This window comes from Balaenoptera acutorostrata, chromosome 15, assembly GCF_949987535.1.
Source record: "Balaenoptera acutorostrata chromosome 15, mBalAcu1.1, whole genome shotgun sequence".
Taxonomy (NCBI): domain Eukaryota; kingdom Metazoa; phylum Chordata; class Mammalia; order Artiodactyla; family Balaenopteridae; genus Balaenoptera; species Balaenoptera acutorostrata.
The window spans coordinates 65,465,400-65,490,002 of NC_080078.1; the positions used below are offsets into that span (position 1 = coordinate 65,465,400).

Sequence of the window (24,603 nt, forward strand, 5' to 3'; positions counted from 1 at the left end):
TAAATAAATTTATTGAAAAAAAAAAAAACTACAATCACAGGCTGGTTATATATTCATATACAGTATATTTATCATTTCACGGACTGAAGAGCTAAAGCAAAATATAGATTTTATTATATAATTTCATTGTTATTTTTAAAATTTTGCAGGACAAAGTACACAAGAGTAAAAAGGCAAAATACAAGTTGGGAATTACATTTGTAAATGACAAAAGGTTAACAAACTTAACATTAAAGTACTCTTAAAAATTAAGGAAAACATTAACATCCCAACAGAAAAATTGGCCCCCCAAATGGAAAATTTATAAAATTAGAAATAAAAGTCATCAATAAATATATGAAAAGTTTTTTCATTTCATAAGTAATCAAAAAAAGAAGCAAATGAAATATGCCTTTCTTCCAACATCAAATGGCAAATATTTTTAAAATGAAATACTCAAATGTGGCAAAGGTACAATGAAATAGATTAACATTCATATTTTGCTTATACATGTTCATTCTCCTTAACATCATAACTAATCCTAACCTCTAGGAATCTAACTCAATAAATAATTAGAGATGTGGTTAAAGATTTATATCTGAAGGTGTTTATCAAAATATTAATAATAGTGAAAGGGCTTCCCTGGTGGCGCAGTGGTTGAGAATCTGCCTGCTAATGCAGGAGACACGGGTTCGAGCCCTGGTCTGGGAAGATCCCACATGCCACGGAGCAGCTGGGCCCGTGAGCCACAGCTGCTGAGCCTGCGTGTCTGGAGCCTGTGCCCCGCAACGGGAGGGGCCGCGATAGTGAAAGGCCCGCGCACCGCGATGAAGAGTGGCCCCCACTTGCCGCAACTAGAGAAAGCCCTCACACGAACCGAAGACCCAGCACAGCCAAAAATAAATAAATGAATAAATAAATAAATAAATAAATAAAATTAAAAAAAAAAAAAAATAATAGTGAAAAACTGGAAGCTAGCTCAAGGCTCTACAGCAGAAGTGGTTAATCAATTTAAATGTACTCAAATATTGCTTCTCCATTAAAATTCATGTTTTCAGGAATACTTAACATCATGGGAAATGTTCACATTTTAAGTATAAGAAGTATATAAAACTGATTCATTATTTCAATGTTTGTATGCATGTTGGGAAAAAGACAAAGGAAACTCAATAATAAGACAAACAACCCAATAAAAAATGGGCAAAAGATCTGAACAGATACATTACAATAAGTACACGAAAAGATGTTCAACATCATTGATCATCAGAAGAATGCAAATTAAAGCTACACCTACTATAATGGCTAAAATTAAAAAGAATGATAATATCAAATGCTGACAAAGATGCAGAGCAACTGGAACTCTCATATGGTGGGAATGTAAAAAGGTACAAACAATCTGGCAGTTTAAAGTTATAAAGTTTCTTATCATAAGACCCAGCAATCTCACTCCTACGTATTTACCCCAAATAAATGAAAGCATGTCTACACAAAGACTTGCCTATGAAAATTAATAGCAACTTTATTTACAATAGCCTCAACTGAAAGTAAACTGGAAACAAATCAAATATTTATCAGTTAGTAAATGGATAAACTGAAGTATATCCCTACAATAGAATACTGCCACATAATAAAAAGGATCAACTACTGAAAGGATTCTCAACCAGTGTAGGGAGGGGATTTTGTCTCCTGTTGGACATTTGGCAATGTCTGGAGACATTTCTGATTGTACAAATGGGGAGGGGAGTGCTAATGGCTTCTAGTGGATAGCTGTCAGGAATGCTGCTAAATAACCCACAATGCACAGGACAATCTCCAAGACAAAGAATTATCCTGTCCAAAATGTCCACAGTGCCAAGTCTGAAGAACTCTGAACTGCTGATACATGCAAAAACATGAATGAATCTCAAAAACTTCATGGTGATCAAAAGAATATTTCTATGATATTCTAGAACAGGCAAAACCAACTTACAGTAACAGACATCAGATGGGTACTTGCCTGAGACTGGGGTGGGGACTGATTACACAGGGATGAGGTACCTTTGGAGTGAAAATGGTCTGTATCTTGATTATGGGGATATATACATCTGTTCAAATGAAAACTGTACACATAAAATTAGTGCACCTTACTGTATGTGAATTATACATATAAGATCAGTAAAAAATAAATTGTTGAAGCTGGGTGAAAGGTACACGGGGGTTCATGATAGTATTCTCCTTTCGTATCTGTCTCAATTTCCAAGACAAAATGTTTTTTTAAAAAATACATATGTATATAAACACTAAATGATACAGGGAGAAGCCTTAATTGAATCTTTAAACACACACACACACACACACACACACACACACAAAACCCACTCAAAATTAAAATCTCATTGTGAGAATGATCTTTGTGTTATGTATCTTCTCTTGAAGGGGAAAGAATCTGATGTGAAAGATAGGAGGAAGAAAGAGATATAGTTTGATACAGGGAAGGTAAAGAAAATTTCACAAACTACTCCTCACCACCACCACTCCTTTTAATGTCCCATTTAGTCCCAGCCTGGCACTAAGCCATGTCTTCTGTGGTAGACAGACTTCTAAAATGGCCACCAATTATCCCAGCCTCCTGGTATTCATGCCCTAGTGTAATCTCCCCTGCCCCCTCCTCCCCCTGAGGGATGGCCTAGTGACTTACTTCTAACCAAAAAAATACAGCAAAGGTGATGGGATGGCACTTCCATGATTAGGTTATAAAAGAATGAGACTTCCATCTCCCTAGGAGACTCTATTGCCTTCTCAGCTTGCCATGCTGGAGAGGCTACAAGGCAAGGAACTGACAACCAGTAGCCAGTGAGAAACCAAGGCCTTAAATCCAACATCCCTTGAGGAAGTTAATTCTGCCAACAACCAATTAAGCTTAGAGGAAATCCTTCTTTAGTCAATCACTGAGATGAGACTCCAGTCCTGGCTGACACCTTGACTGCTGCCTGTGAGAGACCCTGAAACAGAGGGCCCACCTAAGCCAGATTCCTGACCCATGAAAACTGTGCCCTAATAAATGTGTGTTGTTTTAAGCTGCTAAATTTGTGGTAATTTGCTATGCAACAATAGATAACTAATGCACCCTCCTTCGAAATCCTGCTGAACATTCACTTCTTTTTAAATTATTTGGCACTTTTTTAACAAGTTAGATATACCATACAACCTAGCAGTACAACTGTTAGGGATTTACTCCAGAATAAGTGAAAATATAGCTATACAATGACTTGCACAAAAGTGCTTACAGTAGCTTTACTCACAATCATCAAATACTGGAAACAACTCAACTGTCTATCACAGGTGAATAGATAAACAAGCATGGTATACCCATACAACAAAACACTACTCCTCATTCAAAAGGAATGAACCACTAACACAAGCAACAACATGGATAAATATCAAAATCATTCTGCTGAAAAATAAAATAAAATAAAATATTTAGACTAATGCTGGCCCACTATAAGAGCTCAATAAACGCCAGCTATAATAAAAAAAAAAAGAAAAAAGAAATTTAGAGCCATATCTGGCAATGTAGTAAATGCTCAATAAATGTTAGTCATTTTCATTAAAAAAAAATCATTCTGCTGAGTGAAAGAAGCTAGACTCATAACAGAACATAATGTATCAATGCATTTACATAAAGTTCTAGAAAATGCAAAGCAATATATAGGTGGAGGGGCTAGGAGGGACAGACTGCAAGGAATATAAGGAACTTCTTAGGAAGATGGAAATTTTCTGTATCTTGGTTGTGACAGTTGTTTCATAATAAATACTGTAAACTAATAAGTACATCTGTCAAAATTCACTGAAACATGTTTCACTTTTAAATGGTGCAGTTTACTGTATGTAAATTATACCTCATTAAGTTGACCAATAAAAAAAATAATAATAATAACCTTCTTTGTCAAGTCTTCTTTAACTACATCTAATGCAGCTGATTCCATTATTCTACCTTAGCCCCCATACAACACTCTATATTTAAATTACTCAAACTACAGAGAATCTGGAGTGTCTTGAATTCTACAGTAGCTAAAAGTTACAGAACACTATTATGTGCAAGGCACTGTTCTAAGCACTTTGTATTATTAACTCAATTAGTTCCCCCCAAAACCCCATGTAATAGATTCTATTACCCCCATTGTACAAATGAGGACACTGAGGTATTAGGGAAGTAACTTGCTTAAGGTCTTACAGCTAGTAAGTGACAGAGCTGTGACTGGAGTCCAGTCAATTAGTCATAGAAGCTGGGCTCTTCACTACCACCACCACCCTACTCTATATATCTCAGAGTATTAGGTGAAAGCATACTCTCAGCTCACTAGAGACTAATAGGTTCATCCACTCATTCAACAAATATTTAAGCATATAGCACATGTCAGTTATTGTTCTAAATGCTAAAGATATAATGGTGAAAAAAATATAGACATGGTACCTGCTTTTAGAGCTTTCAGTCTAGTAAGAATTTAGGTTTAAAGTACAGGATTCTAAAACAAAATATTTATCCCTTATTTATATATTTATCCAAATATTTACGCAAAGTAAGTCACAAGGTGCATAGTGGCCAGATCTGCTTTAACTAGTTAGAACAGTGATTCCCAAACTTGTTGGCACTTTAGAATCACCTTGGGATCTTTTAAAAATTCCCAGGCCACACCCCCAGGCCAAGTAAATCACAATCTAGGGTGGGGGGTGGTGGTGGGGAGGGGGAACAAAGACATCAGTACTTTGCAAAGCTCCATAGGTGATTCCAATGTAAAGACAAGTTTGGGAAATCACTAAGCTTGAGTTTTTATCTGTCTGAACAATGATAAAGTTCATTCATGGTGATGCAGACAGAGGTAAAAGAAAAGAAAACAAACAAACAAAACCCATATACACTTGCCCTTCCCTTAACCAGAGATACGCAAGGTGAAGGTAGCTTTGATTGTTTTTCCCCAATGTTATGAATTCTGAGAACATTAGAAAGAGGGCCGTATAATTATTTTCCTTCTTGGATTTATCCATGCCTCCATTACCCACCAGGATCATAGACAACTGAGATATTCACCTTTTCATCTTTTCCTGGTACTTTCCATGGAACCAATAAAGAATTCTGCCATATTATATATATTCAACATAACTGATAAAGACATAACAACTGCTTTTATATTAAGCAGATCTTATTTAATTCAGTCACTTTGGGTCCAATCCACATGCCAAATGCAGCTTGCCAAAGTAAAATACCCTGCGGACACTGAGATCAAAATAGCTTCTTTTTAAAAAAAGTCTACTTCCTAATTCAATTCTTTGTTTAGGCTGAAACCACGTCTTTTATAACTCGAACTTGCATTTGTGTACTACAGAATCAACAGACCTGTTTAAGAACTCTCTGACCACTCTCAGAAAAGATAGTCAGAAGTTGAGTAGGACCCCTCTCCATTCCATCCAGGACCTAGACAGAAAGGAAAAAGGGCAAAGAGGAAGAAGAAAAACATCAGAAGACAAGACTTAATACATAATCCCAATAAACCTATTCAAAGCAAATTTTTGTGACTGGCCAAATTCCTTCTATCACTGTTTCTGCTAATTTCACTCTAGAAAGAGTTGTAAAAGACATGAGATTACCTACAGCCTCAAGTCCAGTGATTTCTTTTAAAGGAAAGCTTATAATCACCAAGGAAGCTTTTTCAAAATACAACAGCAGTGGTTATACAAGTATGTTCATTTTATAATTCATTATCCTTATGATTTGTGTACTTTGCATTATGTGAGTCATACTTCAAGTAACAAATATCAAAAAACAGATACATTTGTCCTGGGCAGAACCCCTGAAGGATTCTAATTAAGAAGGCAGCAGAAAACAGTCCCACAGAGGTTACATGATTTGCCCTAGGTCACATATGTAGTTAGCTACAGACTTAGTCCTTCTTGTCATTTTCCTACTCTTTCTGTTGTAAAACTGTAAATATGCTAATAATATTAAACTTTTAAATTTAACATTTACTCTCCTTATTCTCTGAAAAAAAATTTTATTACACGTGACTACTGCAAAAAACAAACAAGTAAACAAATAAATGGAAAACACAGATGTCCTGGGTTCACAACTGTGCATCATCGCAGCTGTTGCACCATCCATATAAGGAAATTAAATAAAGTCTAATGCTCATCCAGTGATTTCCTAACTGCAGTATCCATTTTTTATGTTCCAATACAAATGTCAAATGATCAGTAGTAAAATTAACTGAATAAATCTTGAGAACAGACTAGCATTATTTATAATAATGAAACACAGGGTGACAGAATGGAAAAAGAGCTAGGCTGAGCATGGCAGGATGAGTGTGCCCAAGTTCTAGTTGTGACCTTCTCATAAAGTTGTATGATTTGGGGCAGGGTACAATCTCTCTGTGCCTAAGACTCCTAAATTATAAAATGAGAGGATGGATCACTAAGCTAGAGCTAAAGACAATCACAGGTTCCTTCTAGATTTAAGAAAACTCAAGGACTGTTTATCAGGAAATTTAATTATTTTCTATATGCTTTCACATTAACAAATAATATCTCTACTCAAATGTTTTAAGTAGCTTTGTAAAATAAGAATCCTAGAATTCCTCTGGCACCTGCTTCATAAACACAAGCATATTCTTCAGCTTGTGTCAAATACAAATCTCCTAGATTTGTTGTCTAGGTGCAAGACATCTCCCTCTCAAATATGGCTAATTAACAATACCCTTGATACTTTACCACCACCACCATGAGACTTTTTTGCATGAGTTTAACTTTATATTTTGAAATCATTTCAGATTTACAGAGCACAAGCTATTTTTTAAATAGAAAATATATGTGTAAAGAAGTCCCTCACAGGGGGCTTCCCTGGTGGCGCAGTGGTTAAGAATCTGCCTGCCAATGCAGGGGACTCGGGTTCAAGCCCTGGTCCAGGAAGATCCCACATGTCACGGAGCAACTAAGCCCATGTGCCACTACTACTGAGCCCGTGGGCCACAACTACTGAAGCCTGCGTGCCTAGAGCCCGTGCTCTGCAACAAGAGAAACAACTGCAATGAGAAGCCCGTGCACCACAACGAATAGTAGCCTCTGCTCACCACAACTGGAGAAAGCCTGCGCGCAGCAACAAAGACCCAACGTGGCAAAAAATAAATTAAATAAAATAAATAAATTTACATATATATATATATATATATATATATATATATATATATATATATATAAAAAGAAGTCCCTCACAGGGAAGTCCCTGGTGGTGCAGTGGTTAAGACTCTGTGCTCCCAGTGCAGGGGGCCCAGGTTCGATCCTTGGTCAGTGAACTAGATCTCACATGCATGCTGCAACTAAGAGTTCGCATGCCACAACTAAGGAGCCCGCTGGCCGCAACTAAGGAGGCCACCTGCTGCAACTAAGACCTGGCACAACTAAATAAAATCAATCAATCCATCAATCAATAAAATTCCTGTAAAAAAAAAAGTCCCTCATAATTTCTTTTTTCTTAATTTCTAATCTACTATAATTTGAATACTTTCAATGGATGCATTTGTTCAACCTCCATTTACCAACCACCTACTATGTACCAGGCACTCTGCTAAACAGTTTCCTGCTCCTGAAGTTACTATATAAGAAACAAAAACACTGTGGAAAGGATAATTTAAATAATATTTTCATGAATACCTAGGTCTGGATATTACACTTATAGTACTTTAAAAAGTTGGTCTTTTAACCACATAGCCTTCAATGTTTCAGGATAAGGCATTTTTTAAAGTATATTAATAAGCAGTTAAATGTGAACTGTGAAAGACAATTTGCTATGGCACAACTAATTTAAGATCCAATTCCATCCTCCCTACACCCTCTTATAAGATTCTTATAAAACTGTTACATGCTTCCTGTTCCCAAGAGCAGGGTTCCCAAGGGAAAATTTATGCAAACCTCCAGCCAAATCATAGAAACTTAGTGCCCTGAAAAGAGCAACAAAATGCCTGTCAAGGAGACTGGCATTTCACTACTGTAACAACCCTGGTTTGCTCTTGGTAGGGATAATAGACAATTTAAGAGATTAGGGAATATTAACATTAAATCTTAAATTTCAATCCTGACATTTTAGTATAAGAAACAAAAAATAAATTTGTGAAATGCAAAATGTGAAATCCCTAAAACTACTCATGCTAACACAGACATATACGGTTGACCCTTGAACAACGTAGGAGTTAGGGGCTCTGACCCCAGGCGCATTCAAAAATTTGAGTATAAGTTTACAGCCAGCCCTCCATATCTGTGGTTTTATATCCATGGATTCGACCAACTGTGGATGTGTAGTACTGTACTATGTATTTATTGAAAAAAAAAATCTGCGTATAAGTGAATTGGCACAGTCAGACCGTGTTGTTCAAGGGTCAACTGTAGTTAATAATTTTAATTGAGTACAATATAAACTAACAGATTAAGTCAGAAGTTCAATGAGAGTTTTCCCATCTTGTTAGATACCACAGTAAATGGATAAAGTAAAATGTAAAGAAAAACTACTTTATATGTCATGTTCTAATTGTGAACCACCACGTTCTTTCATTCATAATAAAGCTTCAGTCGAAAAACAATGCAGGGGGACTTCCCTGGCAGTTCAATGGCTAAGACTCCGCGCTCCCAATGCAGGTGGCACGGGTTCGATCCCTGGTTGGGGAACTAAGATCCCGCATGTTGCACAGAGTGGCCAAAAAAAAGGGAATTCCAGTCTTTTAACCCATGCTGTAATATACAAATGACATTGAAAAGCTGACCAAATCCTACAATCTAGGAAGTAATTTTAAAAAAATTCCCTAAATATAACTTGATGAGACTGAGCACCATTAGAGGTCCCTTGGTAATCATCCGCTCCAATACCCTCATGGAACAGACAAAAAAATTAAGGCCCGAGTAAATAATTTGTCCAAAGCTTCTTAGTTGTAGGGAAGTCTTTCATTTCATGTATGACACTTCTTTACAAAAGAAATACTTCATTTTAAAAGCACTAGAGAAGCAGGTTATATAATGATAATGAATGTTGCCTTTCCTGAAGAAAGTGTTGGCAGACAATTTGAGAAAACAATGGCTTTTTTTTCTCTATTAAGTTTCTAATAAGAAACTGTTAAATCATGAAATCTGGGCTCTAAATTACAAAAGTCCTTAGGCCATCATTCTAAGAGTCTGCCAGTGTTTCTTCTTCTCCACTGTTTTAACACAGAGTCATCCCTCGGTATCCATGGGGGACTGATTCCAGGACCGCCCCGCAAAACCAAAATCTGCAGATGCTCAAGTCCCTTATATAAAATGCTGTAGTATTTGCATATAACAGCACAACTTACCCATATACTATAAGTCATCTCTAGATTACCTATAATACCTAACACAATGTAAATGATACGTAAATAGTTGTAAATACAATGTAAATAGTTTCCAGCCAAATAGTTTCCAAAAACTTGACAAATTCAAGTTTTGCTCTTTGGAACTTTCTGGAATTTTGGGGGGGAATGTTTTCAATCCCTGGTTGGTTTAATATGCAGATGAGGAACCCATGGATACAGAGGGTCAAGTGCATTCACAGTTTTGTCAAGCCCTTTTTTTTTTTTTTTCTGCTTTATGCTCTTACAATTGTCACTTTCTTTTAAAATCAAACACTGGAGTCCTTAGATCAGCTTTCAGCTACAGCTAGCCTGTAGCTACCATTTCATCATTATTGATGACCCAGAATACACTTGGCAAACCTGCAGACAGAACTGTTATTAGATGAATACACTATTATTTTTAAACACAGGTAGAGCATCCAAACTGACTTGGAACAACCAGAAAAGCATTTTTTCAAAATTCAAGAGAGATTACTTAAAATAATCTTATCCCTAAATAATGAAGAAGAGATAATTTTTTGATCAGGAGAAGAAATTCAATGGCATAATAAACAGGTTCATTTATATTAAAAAACAAAGAAATAAATTTCTGCCCCAGTTGCAAAAACAAGAAAAACAAAATTAAGGTTAAAAATTAACAAAACAAAAATATAGAAAAAAATTTAGAAGAATTATTAACTTCAGTGGAATGGTGGTGAGCAAGACATGAATCTAGAAATCATAAAGAAGAAGACTGACAGACATAATTAGATATTTAAAACAGTCTATATGTCAAAGAAACCACAAAGTCAAAAGCCAAATGAAAGGCTGGGATAATATATTTGCACAATGTGACAAAAAAGGGGTTAATACCCGAAATACACAAAAGCATCCCCAAATTGATTAAAAAGTAAAAAATTAACAACCCAAGAGAAAAATAAGTTAAAGGATTGGCAAAGATGATTTGCAGAATAGGGAATGCAAATTGGACAATGAATGTATGCGATTTATTAATGGTCAGGGAAACGAAAATTAAAATAAGAAAACACTTTTCACCCAGCTGATAGGCAAAAACTGAAAAGATACCTGTTATCCAGTGCCAGCGGGAATAAGAACTGCAACCACCCTTATGGAAAATAACCTGGCGGTTCATAATATTGAAATAACCCATACTTGGGAATTTATCTGACAGAAGTAAAAGCTTCATTTCTTAAAGATATATGTATAAAGATGTCTACTGTTTGTGATGGGAAAAAAGATCGGAAACAACCTGAATGCCCATTGAGAGAAATCTACATAAATGGACTATTATGCAGCACGAAAAAATGAATTAGATATCTGTTTAGTGATATAGAAGAAAATGTATGATACCCTATAAAGTAAAAAATAGAAGTTGTAGTATAATGCATATGGCATCATGAAAATCTTACAAAATAAGACAGAATATGAATCAGTATGTATATTTGTGTTTCTAAGAGCATAGAGAAAAACATGGAAGAATCACATTAGGCTAGTTGGGTATGCTGGAGGATATGAACTGGAGAGGAGGGGATGGTTGGCTTTCTCTTTGTGCACCTCAGATGATACCCAACTTGTTCAATAAGCCTATACTGCCTTTGTGGTTTGAAAGGAAAATCCTATTTGAGCATTATTTGCAGCAGAAAATGGAATAAAAAAATCTACAATAGGAATGACAGAAAAAAATAGCTATTTAAAATTGATAAAGAATTGGTATATAAAAGACAGCCAAATGAAACACTCAAGAGGACAAGAAACAAAAATAAATTCTGAGTGCTTCTGGGGTGGGTTTGTAAAACAGCTTATGAATTCAGGATTTACCTCCATTTCAAAAAGAAAAATAAAAGAAATTTTTTATTCAAGAGCTTTATGTTTCTCAATTTTGCCTGCTTAGAATGCTTTTTTAAAAAAATTAATTAAGTAATTTATTTATTTTTGGCTGCATTGTGTCTTCATTGCTGCGCATGGGCTTTCTCTAGCTGTGGCGAGGGGGGTCTACTCTTCGTTGCGGCATGGGGGCTTCTCATTGTGGTGGCTTCTCTTGTTGTGGAGCATGGGCTCTAGGCGTGCGGGCGTCAGTAGCTGTGGCACGTGGGCTCAGTAGTTGTGGCTCTCGGGCTCTACAGCACAGGCTCAGCAGTTGTGGGGCACGGGCTTAGGTGCTCCATGGCATGTGGGATCTTCCCGGACCAGGGATCAAACCCATGTCTCCCGCATTGGCAGGAGGATTCTTAACCACTGTGCCACCAGGGAAGTCCCTAGAATGATTTTTAAAATAGCAAACATGACTAATCACAAAATTCTGTCGAAGAAATGCCCTCTATTACATATTTGCAATCTGTAAGGTGGTTTTTTTTTTTTTGGTTAAATTACATTTGATTTTAGTTATATTTTGAAACTTGAAATTTATCTTTTATAACAATGCACCATTCTTTGTTACACTGTATAAAATTTTAAAATGCATAGTACAAACTTGAAAATATCAAATCTACACTGAACAAAGGGTCAAATAATATGAAAAACTGGTTCAAACAAGATTGAAAAATACTCATCATTGATAAAAATTTTTTAAAAATTTGTTAGTTACAAAAGAAAAAAATGCAACTTCGCAATGGAGAGATCTGGCAGTCACAACCTTAACCCTATGATCAAAGTTATCATCAACAGTGGGACAACCAGACATTTATGCACCTCATGATATGATGCAATGTAAAGATTATTAAATATTTTTGCCAAAATGTTTAGCTAGAATCTAATCAAGTCTTAAACCTTCCAGTTTAGGGAAATACAAGGAACAAAAGAACAAGTTAAGGGACTTCCCTGGTGGTCCAGTGGTCAAGACTCCGTGCTCCCAATGCAGGGGGCCTGGGTTTGATCCCTGGTCAGGGAACTAGATCCCACAGGCATGCCTCAACTAAGAGCCCACATGTCAACGAAGATCCCACGTGCCGCAACGAAGACCCAACACGGCCATAAATAAATAAATAAATAAATAAATAAAGTTTAAAAAAAGAAAACAATCAGATATATCCAGGATGTGGGACATACAACAAGAAAACTGCTCGGATCTCAACAAATCAGTGCCATGGGGGAAAAAAAAGGTGAGGAAGCAGATAAGAAATGCGAATTGTTCCAGGATTAAAAAAAAAGACTACAAAAACAGCAACATACAGATACAATGCATAGTTCTTAATTTGATTCCACTTTGAACCAGGCAGTTATAAGTCACTATGGAGACAACTGGAGAAACAAATATAGACTTAATGTTAGAAACATTAAGGAATTACTGATAATTTTGTTCGGTGTGATAATGGTGTTGTGATAATGTAGGAAAATGTTCTTATTTGTAAGAGATACATGCTGAAGTATTTAAAGGCATAATACTATGATGTCAATTTTATTTATTTTTATTTTATTTTTTTAAATTTTTTTTTTTATTTTTTGGGGGCCGCACCACGCGCCATGCAGGATCCTAGCTCCTTGACCCAGGGATCGAACCCACGCCCCTGGCATTGGAAGCACCAAGTCCTAACCACTGAACCGCCAGGGAAGTCCAATGTCTTTATTTTTAAAAGGTTTAACATAATAAGTATATAAGTAAGCATATGGCAACATGCTGAATAAGGGTGTTCATTGTACTATTTCTGGGAGGGTGTTTTTGGTATGTTTAAAATTTTTCATAATAAAACATTTAAAATATCAAAACTCCCACAAAACTGTGACACACCACTATTATACTAGAAGAAAAAAATTATAAAATCTAATATTAACAACTGGTAGTTGTTCTAAAGAATAACAATATGGCTAAAAAGTGATATCCTTAGACTTAATTGAATTATTTTAGGGAATATACTCTAAGAAAAAAATTGGGGGGGGGTTATAAAAAGGTGTTACAGCAGTATAATTTAGAATTGCAAATGAAAAATAAAAACATACTGGAAATCATCCAAATGCCAAATAACCAGAGTATTTAAACTTTATTATCTATTCATTAAAAATACTAACTATATGTGGAAAAGTATATCAATATAAGGCCAAATGAAAGAAGACTATAAAAAACTATATGGGGCTTCCCTGGTGGCGCAGTAGTTGGCAGTCTGCCTGCCAATGCAGGGGACACGGGTTCGAGCCCTGGTCTGGGAAGATCCCACATACCGCAGAGCAACTAGGCCCGTGAGCCACAACTACTGAGCCTGAGCGTCTGGAGCTTGTGCTCCGCAACAAGAGAGGCCGCGACAGTGAGAGGCCCGCGCACCACAATGAAGAGTGGCCCCCGCTCGCCGCAACTGGAGAGAGCCCTCGCACAGAAACGAAGACCCAACACAGCCAAAAATAAATAAATAAATAAATAAATAAATAAATAAATAAATAATTTAAAAAAACTATATGAAAAGACCATATGCATATGATGACTAGGACATTATGTGTTTATTTGTCTGTAATATTTAAACATAATTTTAGAAATTTCATGAAGACACATGCTCTTAGAGAAAATATAAGCAATGCAAATATAGAATCAGGAAGAAATGCCTGGGCACAAATAAGGAAAAGCACCTGAGCACTGCTGACCACAATTTGAATGAATATTCACAATTTGAATACAGTCCTATTGTGGACAAAAGTCAACATAACTATCATTTAAAGGACACAGAAAACGAAGGTACCATTGGCTTGGATAGTACATAATCTTCCTCAATTCTTTCCATTAGTCAGATGTTTTTAAAAGAGATGGAAAAACTGAAAAGCGTTCAGAGAAAACTCAAGAGGTAAAAAATACGATGGAAACTAGGTGATTTTGAAGAAAGGTTTGAAAGAAAATGAAGAACAACATGATTATCAATATTTAAATCCATAGAGAGGCTTTTGAATAGAATAGAGACCCTAAAAAGCAGATGTATCTCAAGGCCCACAGATGACTGACCAAGAGGCTAGTAAAACTCTCATTTGTTGTTGTGGTATTTTTGTTTTTTACATATGAGGAATACCTTGACTGTCTTGGTGAAAAGTTACTGGCATAGGCAAATGAGGGAGGCTGCGTGTGTTAAATCACTGACCATCTGTTTTTCTTCAGGGTGTCTACTCATCCATGTTCACCTGATCATAGAATCTTCCTAAAGCTTGCATTAATTATCCAAAGTTTGAATTAGTTATCCACCATTTCAAAATTCTGCAGGGCTATACTGCTGCCACACACTACCCACTCAGCAGCATTCAAATATCCTAGATCTGGTGTCTAGGACCCGATACAATACTCTGGCTTCATCTCCTCACAACTCAATACACCAGCAAACCAGACTTCTCTATCTCATTTCCTAAATATTCCTTATGCTTTCCTGTGTCCATCATTCCTCTGGTTCTTTTTTCCTTAACTCATTTCGTTGCAATTTGACTCTTCCATTTAATTAGTAAATTTTAATTTAATACTTCCGTATCATGTCACCTGTTTTAAGTTGAATTGTGTCTCCCCAAAAGATATTTAAAGTACTAACTCCCAGTACCACAGAATGTGACCTGATTTGGAAATAGAATCAGTACAGATGCAATTAGTTAAGATGAGGTAGACCCCCAATCCAATATGACTGGTGCCCTTATAAGAGAGAAATTTGCACACAGAGACAGAGACACACAGGTAGAATGCCTCTGACAACAGACACAGAGACTGGAGTGATGTAGTCGCAAACCAAGAATTGTCAAGAATTGATGGAAGTCTCGGGATTTCCCTGGTGGCACGGTGGTTAAGGATCCGTCTGCCAATTCAGGGGACATGGGTTTGAGCCCTGGTCCAGGAAGATCCCACATGCTGCAGAGCAACTAAGCCCGTGAGCCACAACTACTGAGCCTGTGTGCCTAGAGCCCATGCTCTGCAACAAGAGAAGCCACCTCAATGAGAAGCCCGCACACCACAACGAAGAGTAGCTCCCACTCGCTGCAACTAGAGAAAGCCTGCGCGCAGCAACAAAGACCCAACACGGTCAAATATAAATAAATAAATTTAAAAAGAATTGATGGAAGTCTCAGAGGGAACGTGGTCCTGCTGACACCCTGAATTCAGGTTCTAGCCTCAAGAACTGTGAGAGAATAAATTTTTGTTGTTTTAAGTCACCCAGTTTGTGGTAGTTTGTTATGGCAGCCCTAGGAAACTAATATACCACCTTTTCTAGAAGCCTTCCCTGATTCTCCAAGTAGAAGTGATCTCTCCTGAACTCCCAAAGCACGAACTATTTCATTTAAAACACGCTTTCCCCTCTTTTTATGTTCACTTTACTTCCCCAAATGAATTTGATTCTTGGAAGGCAGAAACTAACTAATCAACTGTATACAGCCCTCAACAGTGGTAGGCAGTCAACATATACTGACTTTTTCTACACAGTTAATCTTTCTGACTGTAATGCTTCTTAATGAGTTATCCCCACATACACTGAAGAGTTAAACATAACCTAAAAGAACTCAGATGAAGGCTCATTTTCTTTAGGAAGCATCTCTAAATTCAAATGTACTTATATTAATTATATCAATATATTTCACATCGATATGTGCATGCATGTATATGTACATACTACCGACAGCTAATACCCACAATGGAAAAGAATGTTTATTTAATAAATCCACTATTTAAGGTCCATTGACTTGTCTTATTAAGTCTACTCAAATGCTGGTTTACCTAACATCTTCCTACCTTTACTGGTATTTGGTATTTCTTTGTGTCTTTGAATTTCTCCCAATGTTTGAATTTTTAAAGTCTGTATTTTATAGAAGGGACACAGAATTACTTCCAAATAACATTTAAAATTATGGCAAGGGACTTAATCTTATGAATAATTTCCCTAAGTAAAATCCAAAACAGGAATCTGATTCACAAATTTGCAACAAGTATTTCTTCCTGTGAGAGACTGCTGCTGACTGATCTTTAGAAAATGTACATAAATGGTACTATGGAACTAATATTCAACAGGTTCAGTGTCAGTAAAGGAGCTGGTTACTGGTAACTTTTGTTGCCTCTTTGCATATGGGGGGATTTGAAGCTGACTAATGCTGAATATAAACCTAAATATCTATTTAAAGTATGAATACCCTTTGAATTTGGTGATCATTAATATTATTAAAACTGACATAGTTTTTCTCCCAGCCTTATTGAGATATAACTGACATACAATATTGTGTAGGTTTAAGGTGTACAATGAGATGGATACACATATACAGAGAAATGATTATCACAAGAAGGTTAGTTAACATATCCATCACATCACATAATTACCATTTTTAGGTGTATGGTGAGAATATTTAAGATCTATTCTCTTAGCAACTTTCAAGTATGTAATACAGTACTGTTAACTATAGTCACCATGCTGTATGTTACAGCCCCAGAACTTATTCATATTATAACTGAAAGTTTATACCCTTTGACCAACATCTCCCCATTTCCCCCATCTCCCAGCCCCTGACAACCACCATTCTATTCTACTCTGTTTCTATGAGTTTTTGGGTTTCTAACTAACATAGTTAATATTAACTGATTGTTAATGTTCTAACTGACACAGAATATACAATTCTTCACAAGTTAAAAAAGATGTGGTTCTGGCCTTTTGCTTTTATAGGGTCTATATATAAAACATAGCTTATCACCAAATTATAAGGCTGCATTTACTCCCTTCAACAAAGCCATAGTACTCCCTTTATGTACACATCTATATATACCTCTAGTCATTTATTAATTAACTCAGCAAATGTTTACTGAGCTCCTGGGCAGCCACCTTAAGTCCTTTTTAGAACAAGGTAAGGTAGAAAAAGATTAAATTTTTAAAAATAAATAAATGTGCCAGACAACACAGTAAGTAGACACCACAGCTGAAGGAAGGGAGAGAGAGACAAAGAGATATAGCCCCAGCCCTTAAGGAACAAACAATCTAGTGAGGAGGGAGAGAGTAAACTAGCTCCATATCTCTCCTTTCTCCCCATGCTGCTCCTACACTCCATGACCAGGCTTACTTTCCTAATGTACAGATTTCATTATGTCACCGTATGGTCAAGAACTTTTGATGACTTCCCATTACCTAGTCAAACAATTCCAAACTTCTCAGCCTGGAACTGAAAAGGATTCAAAGCTTTCCATGTATAGCATGCAGAGACTAAGAACACAGGCTTTGGAATTAGACTGCCTAGACCCAAATTCATTCTCTGTCAATTGTTAGTTCTATTTCTGAGTTTCTTTGTCTATAAAAAGGGGATAAAAATTGGTGCCTATCTCACAGGGTTGTTGTGAGGATTAAATGAAATGCCACTTATGAAATGCCTGGCACATTATCTGGCAAGTAATACACATGTAAAAAATGAGAGCTACTGCTATTATTATTGCTGTTGTTCAATCTCCATTTCCAGCCTCAACTTCAACAACAGCCCTGTGACAGTCCTGATCACCAACCAAACTAGACTCTTTACTATCTCCTAAACACCCATCTCTACACTCATGCTTTCACTAAGCCTGGAAAAATACTGTCTCATCTCTAAGTATGAAGATCCTAACCGTTTTGGGCAGTCCTGCTTAAAGGCCACCTCTTTGAGGTACCATCCTCTGATATCCCAGCTCCATAACACGTTATATATACACCCCACATGACACTGAAATCCTGGCTAGATTAATCCTTGTATTCTGCAAAGTTCTAGCCCAATGTACGTGGTAGGGTTCAATAAATGTTTGACAAGTGAATAAATGCCTATATTCCCTCTCTGTCATCCAAATGCTCTCTTGGAAAATAGCTCCATATCGTAAGTAAAAAGATCTCTTCTGTAGTATTTCATAAAGCTGGTCAGCTAGTTTTCTTTTCTATTACCAATGTGGTAATTTCTAATACAGTACCCAGCACATAGTAGATGCCTAAATATTCAATGATTTGAATTTCATCTCATCTTTTAATTTCAATTATCAATTTATTCATTATGACCAAGAATGATTCAGCCTTAGAAACAGATTTTAGTTTTTACCTGCCCACAAACTCATCTGTCATTTTCTGGCCATCCTGACAATATCCCAATATGTCATTTATTGGTTTAGGAGAGGTAATATTTAAAACTTCGGTAAATTTAGAACCAGAAAATAAAATGCCTATAGGATGATAAAGTAAATGAACAAAGCAAGAGAGTAGTGAGGACTGCAAAGAACTACAGGGAGGAGTTCTATTCCAGCAGATAGTCTAAGGCAGCAGCTAAAATTAAACAGCAACTTGGAAGCATCTCCTGCAACACTTAAGTCTCAGCCATTCTGCTTTGACCTGAAAACCAAATTAATTCTACAACTGTGTTGAGCATATTGAGCTTCCACTCTGTGCCTAGGAATCTGAAATGAACAATAATGCTAAATAACAGCTAACATTATTGAGCATTTTCTAGATGCCACACTGTTCTCACGTTATATGAATTAACTTACTCCTCACAAAAACTCTATTATTCTTACTTTAAAGATGAGGAAACTGAGGCACAAAGAGGTTATACAACTTGTCCAAGGTACACAATTAGCAAGCAGTGCAGCTGGAAATAGGACCTTAGATAAGACTTCACCAAAAAAGGGCTCATAATTTGAAAATAAGTGCCATTCAATAAATGGTGCCGGGAAAATTAATTGTACTTAGGAAAAAATGAACTGACCCTACCTCACACCGCACACAGGAGTCAATTCCAGATAGAGAGCTAAACATAAAAGGCAAAACAATAGAGATTCAAAAAGATAATATAAAGAATAACTTCAAAATCTTGGGGGCAGAAAAGATAGATAAATTTGACTTTATTAAAATTCAGAACGTCTTTTTTCTCCATTTTATTTATTTATTTATTTTTGAATTTTTGAATTTTATTTTATTTATTTTTTTTATACAGCAGGTTCTTATTAGTTATCCATTTTATACATATTAGTGTATACATGTCAATCCCAATCTCCCAATTCATCCCACCACCACTTTCCCCCCTTGGTGTCCATATGTTTGTTCTCTACATCTGTGTCTCTGTGTCACTACTTCTTCTTAACAAAAGACAGCTTACAGATTTAAAAAGATTAGCAACAAATTGGGAAATGGTATCTGTAATACGTATAACCAAGGAAGGATTAATAATCAGAAAATATAAAGAAATCTTTTGAAAAAGACAACCCAATAGAAAAATGACAAAACAAGCCCCGGCAAAGTCTAAACTGTAAAAACCTGGCACTAACCACAGTTGCCACAGTGGACCCCAAAACAGTAAACCCTGGCATCACTGACCAATATAAAATACTTGGTGGGGGGCTTCCCTGCTGGCACAGTGGTTAAGAATCTGCCTGCCAATGCAGGGCACACGGGTTCGAGCCCTGGTCCGGGAAGATCCCACATGCCGCGGAGCAACTAAGCCCGTGCGCCGCAACTACTGAGCCTGCGCTCTAGAGCCCGCGAGCCACAACTACTGAGCCCACGTGCCACAACTACTGAAGCCCGCATGCCTAGAGCCCGTGTTCCGCAACAAGAGAAGCCACCGCAATGAGAAGCCCGTGCACCGCAATGAAGAGCAGTCCCCACTCGCCGCAACTAGAGAAAGCCCGTGCGCAGCAACGAAGACCCAATGCAGCCAAAAATATATAAATAAAATAAATAAATTAAAAAATAAAAATAAATGTAAAGATTTAAATAAATAAATAAATAAAAATAAAATACTCAGGGGTCTATGTCATGCTGCAGATACGCAGAGCATGGGGAACCCAGCCAGAAAGACAAGTGTCAAGATGGTTATTCTTCTCATGTAGGAACTGGATGGTAAATCAGAAGTTTAATGTCCAACATTCAGACACACAGATCAGGAACCGGCAAACACCTTTGGTAAACGGCCAGAAAGTAAATATTTTTCAGTTTTGTGAGCTATATATTCTCTGTCACAACTACTCAACTCTACCATTGGTACTGTGAAAGCAGGCAAAGACAATATGTAAATGAGTGTGCCTGTGTTGCAATAAAACCTTATTTACATAAATAGGTGGTGGAACAGATTTGACCTATGGGCCATAGTTTGCCAACCCCTGACATTGATAGCTGTGATTTTCCTATACTCTAGGAATATTTTCCCAGTCTTTCACTGTTGACACATATGATTTCCTCAAGCAATAAATGACATCACACTTGACAGTTTTGCAATGATTTCCTAAAGTCTACTATTCTACCAAAAACCATCTTCTCCCTTATCTGTGACAATTCTTACTCACTTTCCTTTCACCCTTTTTTTTAACCTCTTTGACAGCCACCACCCCAAACTAGAAATCTAAAAAACTCCCCCTCTCTCTCATCACTCACAATGTAATTATATCAATACCTGAAAAGTCTAACTCTGTTCAATGCTCACAGCTTCTGCCTTGGTTCAGGCCCTCATTCCCTCATTACTTCTTCCCTGATCTCCCAGTCTACCCTCCCTGCAAAACACATCCATTTATCTCCTAAAAATTAAACCTCATCGTAACTCCGCTTCTTGAAAGCCTCTCTAAAAGCTAAGGATTCAGTCCAAATTCCTTAGCAAGGTCCTCCACAACCAGGTTCCAAACAACCTTCCCAGTCTCATCTCCAACCACTCTTTCACACACACACTATACTCCAACCACATTAAATTACATTCCCTGAAAATGCATGCCCTTACCTGAAAGCTCTTCTTTCCAATTCTGCATCTGGCAAACTCCTCTACCCTTCACGACACATCTCAAGTCTCACTCGTTTCCAAAGCCTTCCCTGATTCCCTGATTCCTAGGGCAGAGACATGCCTACCTGTGTCCTCAGAACCTATGATAACTCTCCTTTGGCATTTAACATCCTGAACTGTCATTGTTTACTTGTTCACTTCTCTCATGGGACTGAATATCCAAAGTGAAAAGACCCTGCCCTGCCTTAAAGACCTTTGATTCCTCAGAGCCTAGCATAATGGTTGACATAATAGATATCTTAGCGCATAGTAAATGTCTGTTGAATGGAAGACATCCTTTGTGGTTCCTTAACCTGGGGTTCATAGATGGGAGTCCACAGACAGAATTCAGGGGCGGGGGGGAGGGGGATCTGTGAACTTGGATAGGAAAAAAATTACCTCTTTATTTTCACTAACCTCTAACTGAAAGTTACCATTTTCTTCAAATATGAATGTAGGCAATAAACCATTCTGGTATTAGCAGGATCTGTGATTCTGCCACAGTAATCACAGATATCTTTATATCATAGTACAGTTATTGCAAATGTCTTAAAGAATTATTTATGTTCATCTGATATAATTATCAGACCCACCACTAGATCTGATTTCTTAATTTGCTGATAAAGAAGTATATCTATATTACAATATCACAATTTGTATATTGTGGTAACTGTATTTCAACATAATTGGTTTCTCTATAACCCAATGTATTTTGTTTTATGCAATTAAAAATATTATTCTGAGAAGGATTCATGAGCTTCGCTAGATGCTAAAGGGGCCCATGGTACAGACAAGATTAGGCCTTCCTGCATTAGAAAGACCCAAAACAAATGAATTGTGTTGCTGTATAAGGGTACTGAACATACATTGAAAATTTTATTGCTATGAACATCCTCATAACCTTTTTGTTGAAAGTCTTTTTTGATTATATGGGAGCCCTGGGACTACTATATCATGACTGAGAACTCTCTCATAGCCCATGGGGACTTTGAGCTCTTCACTATCATGATCAAACTTCAATTAAAGTTTGATCATGATAGGGACTTCCCTGGTGGTGCAGTGGTTAAGAATCCGCCTGCCAATGCAGGGGACACAGGTTTGAGCCCTGGTCCGGGAAGATCCCACATGCCACGGAGCAACTAAGCCCGTGCGCTACAACTACTGAGCCTGCGCTCTAGAGCCCGCAAGCCATAACTACTGAGCACAACGAAGACCCAATGCAGCCAAAAATAAATAAATTAATTAATTAACTAAAAAAAAGAGTTTGGTCATGATAGAGATCCTGGGTCTTTACCCTTGTTCACTGCTATTTTTTTAGGCTTTTTGTGTCCTTTTGCTGTACAGCAAACACCTAGAAGAGAAGGAGCATCTCTTAAAACTCTACAAAGTTGTAAGTCAAAAGGATCCTGAAGATAACTTCTTTGCACCAATGCAAGTGCACTAGAAATGATCAAACAGCTGGTTACCTATAGTTTTCCTGTATCCCCCTCAGTTTCTGTACTGACAAACTCACCATAAAAATAAAATAAATTACTTAATACTTCTTTGCTATACGCTGCCATGCTTGACTTCTGAACACTTTTCTCCCACCTGGCAAATTCCTCTAAGGCAGTGGTGGTGAATCAGGAGGCAACAGGCCTGAGTTCCAGTACTACTTCTGCCATTTACTGGTAAGATCTCGAGAAGTCAACTTTACCTGTCCGTATCTCAGCGAAAATCACTACATGATCTGAAATCGTTACATGAGCCAAGGACTTTGTCGTTTTTACACATTCACTCCTTTACCATTCACCAGCTTCGATAATGCCTTTCTGATGACCTCCCCAGGTGACACTGCTCTTAAAAAACAGTGGGCTGTCCCCTTCCTGGGAAGACACCTTGGGTCACCGCCCACAAACAGCCCGGTCCCTCCTTTTAAAGACACAAACTCCCTAAGTTGATGGAGGCTCTCTCTCATCTTGCACACCAGTTACACTCTGCTTCCCTTTTGCTGGCCAGCTCCTGCACCCAAACCTCAATCCCCCTTCTCTTCTTCATCAAAGCCTTACTTTTTTCTGTTGCTCTCGCCAATAAGGAGTGGAGGATCCTGGGGGCATATATGTCCTCAGTCCCTTGGGAGTTACACGGACTTGTCCCGCGGCTCTGAGGACTACCCCAATCTGATACCCGCCTCAGTACCGAAAGGGCCCCCAATTCTAATCAACCCTTTCACCACCCCCCGCAAAGAACTGTCCCAGCCCTGACAGCCTGAACTCAAATCCTACGCCCTCCGCGCCCTGCCAGCCTGAGGTCCCACGGCCTAACCCAGCTCCAGGTCCTGCACCCCTAACCCCACCGATCCTGACCCCGGTTCCGTTTGGACCCAACGCTCCTTCTCCGCGACCCCGGCCACGACCACACGTCCGGCTCCCGCCAGTTCTTCGGACCTGGAGCGCCACCCTGTGCAGACCCCGACTGGCTCAGCACTCCCTCAGCGCCCCAGACACCGTGTCCCGCACCCTCCCCAACCCTGCTGGACCCCCAGCTCTCCCCAGCACCCGCGCTCGCAGGCCCCGGGCCCGCTCCCCAACATGGCGACGGGGACACGAGCGCAGCGGGCGGGGCAGCTCCGGGCCGGGCCCGCACAGGGGCCGTGCTCCACGGTCCGCCGGCGCCATTTTCCCGCGCCGGACCCGGGCGGCGCCTCCTTCCCGCGGAGCCAGCCGGGCCGGCACCGCAGACGCCCAGCGGGCCCACCCCTTACGGGCCCGCGTCGCCGTCACCTCACCTGAGCGCGGCCCCAGCCCTCCCGGGCGGGCCTCGGAGCACCGGCCCGGGCCGTGCGTGCCCGCGGCCCTCCGTGTGTCCGTCCGTCCGTCCGTCCTCGCGTGCGCCCGTCTGTCCGGCCGTCGGCGCCCGGCCGCCCGCAGCCCGACCCGGCTGGGCCTCAGGGAGCCGGCGGGGAGGGGGATGGGCCGGACCGGGCCGGGGAGGGAGGGGGAGGGAGGGAGAGAGGGAGGGAGCGAGGGAGAGGGCGGGGCCGACCGGGGGCGGGGCCTTGGTCACGTGACCAAGCGTCTCCAGGAGCGCGGGGCCGCGCGGGGCCGAGCGGGGCCGAGCGGGCCAGAGCGTGTGCCAGCTCAGGTGGGTGCAAAGCTCAGAGCCGGGATTCAATGGGTCTGTCTGTCTCCTGGAGCTGTAATATCGCCAGTGGCTGCTGCCCCCACTTTGGAGTCGCTGCACAGTCCTATAGGAGCTCTCTAGCTGAGTGTCCTTGGGCAAGTCAACTCTCCAAGCCTCGGTTTATGCACCTGAGATATGGAGGTAATAATAGTCTTTGCAAAGAGGAAATGAGGGAAAGCATGGAAAGCAGTTGGCAGAGTGCAGGACACATAGTATCTAATAACGTCAGTGGTGATAAAGATAACCTTTAGCCTTTATTATTTGCCTATAAGTCCCTCTCTACTTTTTCCCTAGCAAGCTCGTGGGTACAAGGGAGTGTGGCCCCCCTCCCCTCTCCCCAAATGTCAAGAGGCCTCCCCAGCACTGGGCTTGATGTCTGTCATACAGGCCTGGATTCAGA

The 24,603-nt window shown here is 39.0% G+C and overlaps 1 protein-coding gene across 9 annotated transcripts in view; it reads right to left on the bottom strand.

The window, feature by feature from the left end:
* NCOA6 (nuclear receptor coactivator 6) overlaps nucleotides 1-24,039 on the bottom strand; it is a 100,680-nt gene extending 76,641 nt beyond the window's left edge. For 6 of the 9 annotated variants that reach the window (XM_057528567.1, XM_057528561.1, XM_057528565.1 and 3 more), the window contains exons 1-2: nucleotides 23,809-24,039; nucleotides 5,354-5,431 (exon numbers count right to left, since the gene is read on the bottom strand). The gene's annotated coding sequence lies outside the window, so the exon portion shown is untranslated. The remainder of the gene's footprint in view (nucleotides 1-5,353; nucleotides 5,432-23,808) is intronic. The other 3 variants (XM_057528562.1, XM_057528559.1, XM_057528560.1) reach the window with 1 other exon arrangement.
* Nucleotides 24,040-24,603: the final 564 nt, after the last annotated feature.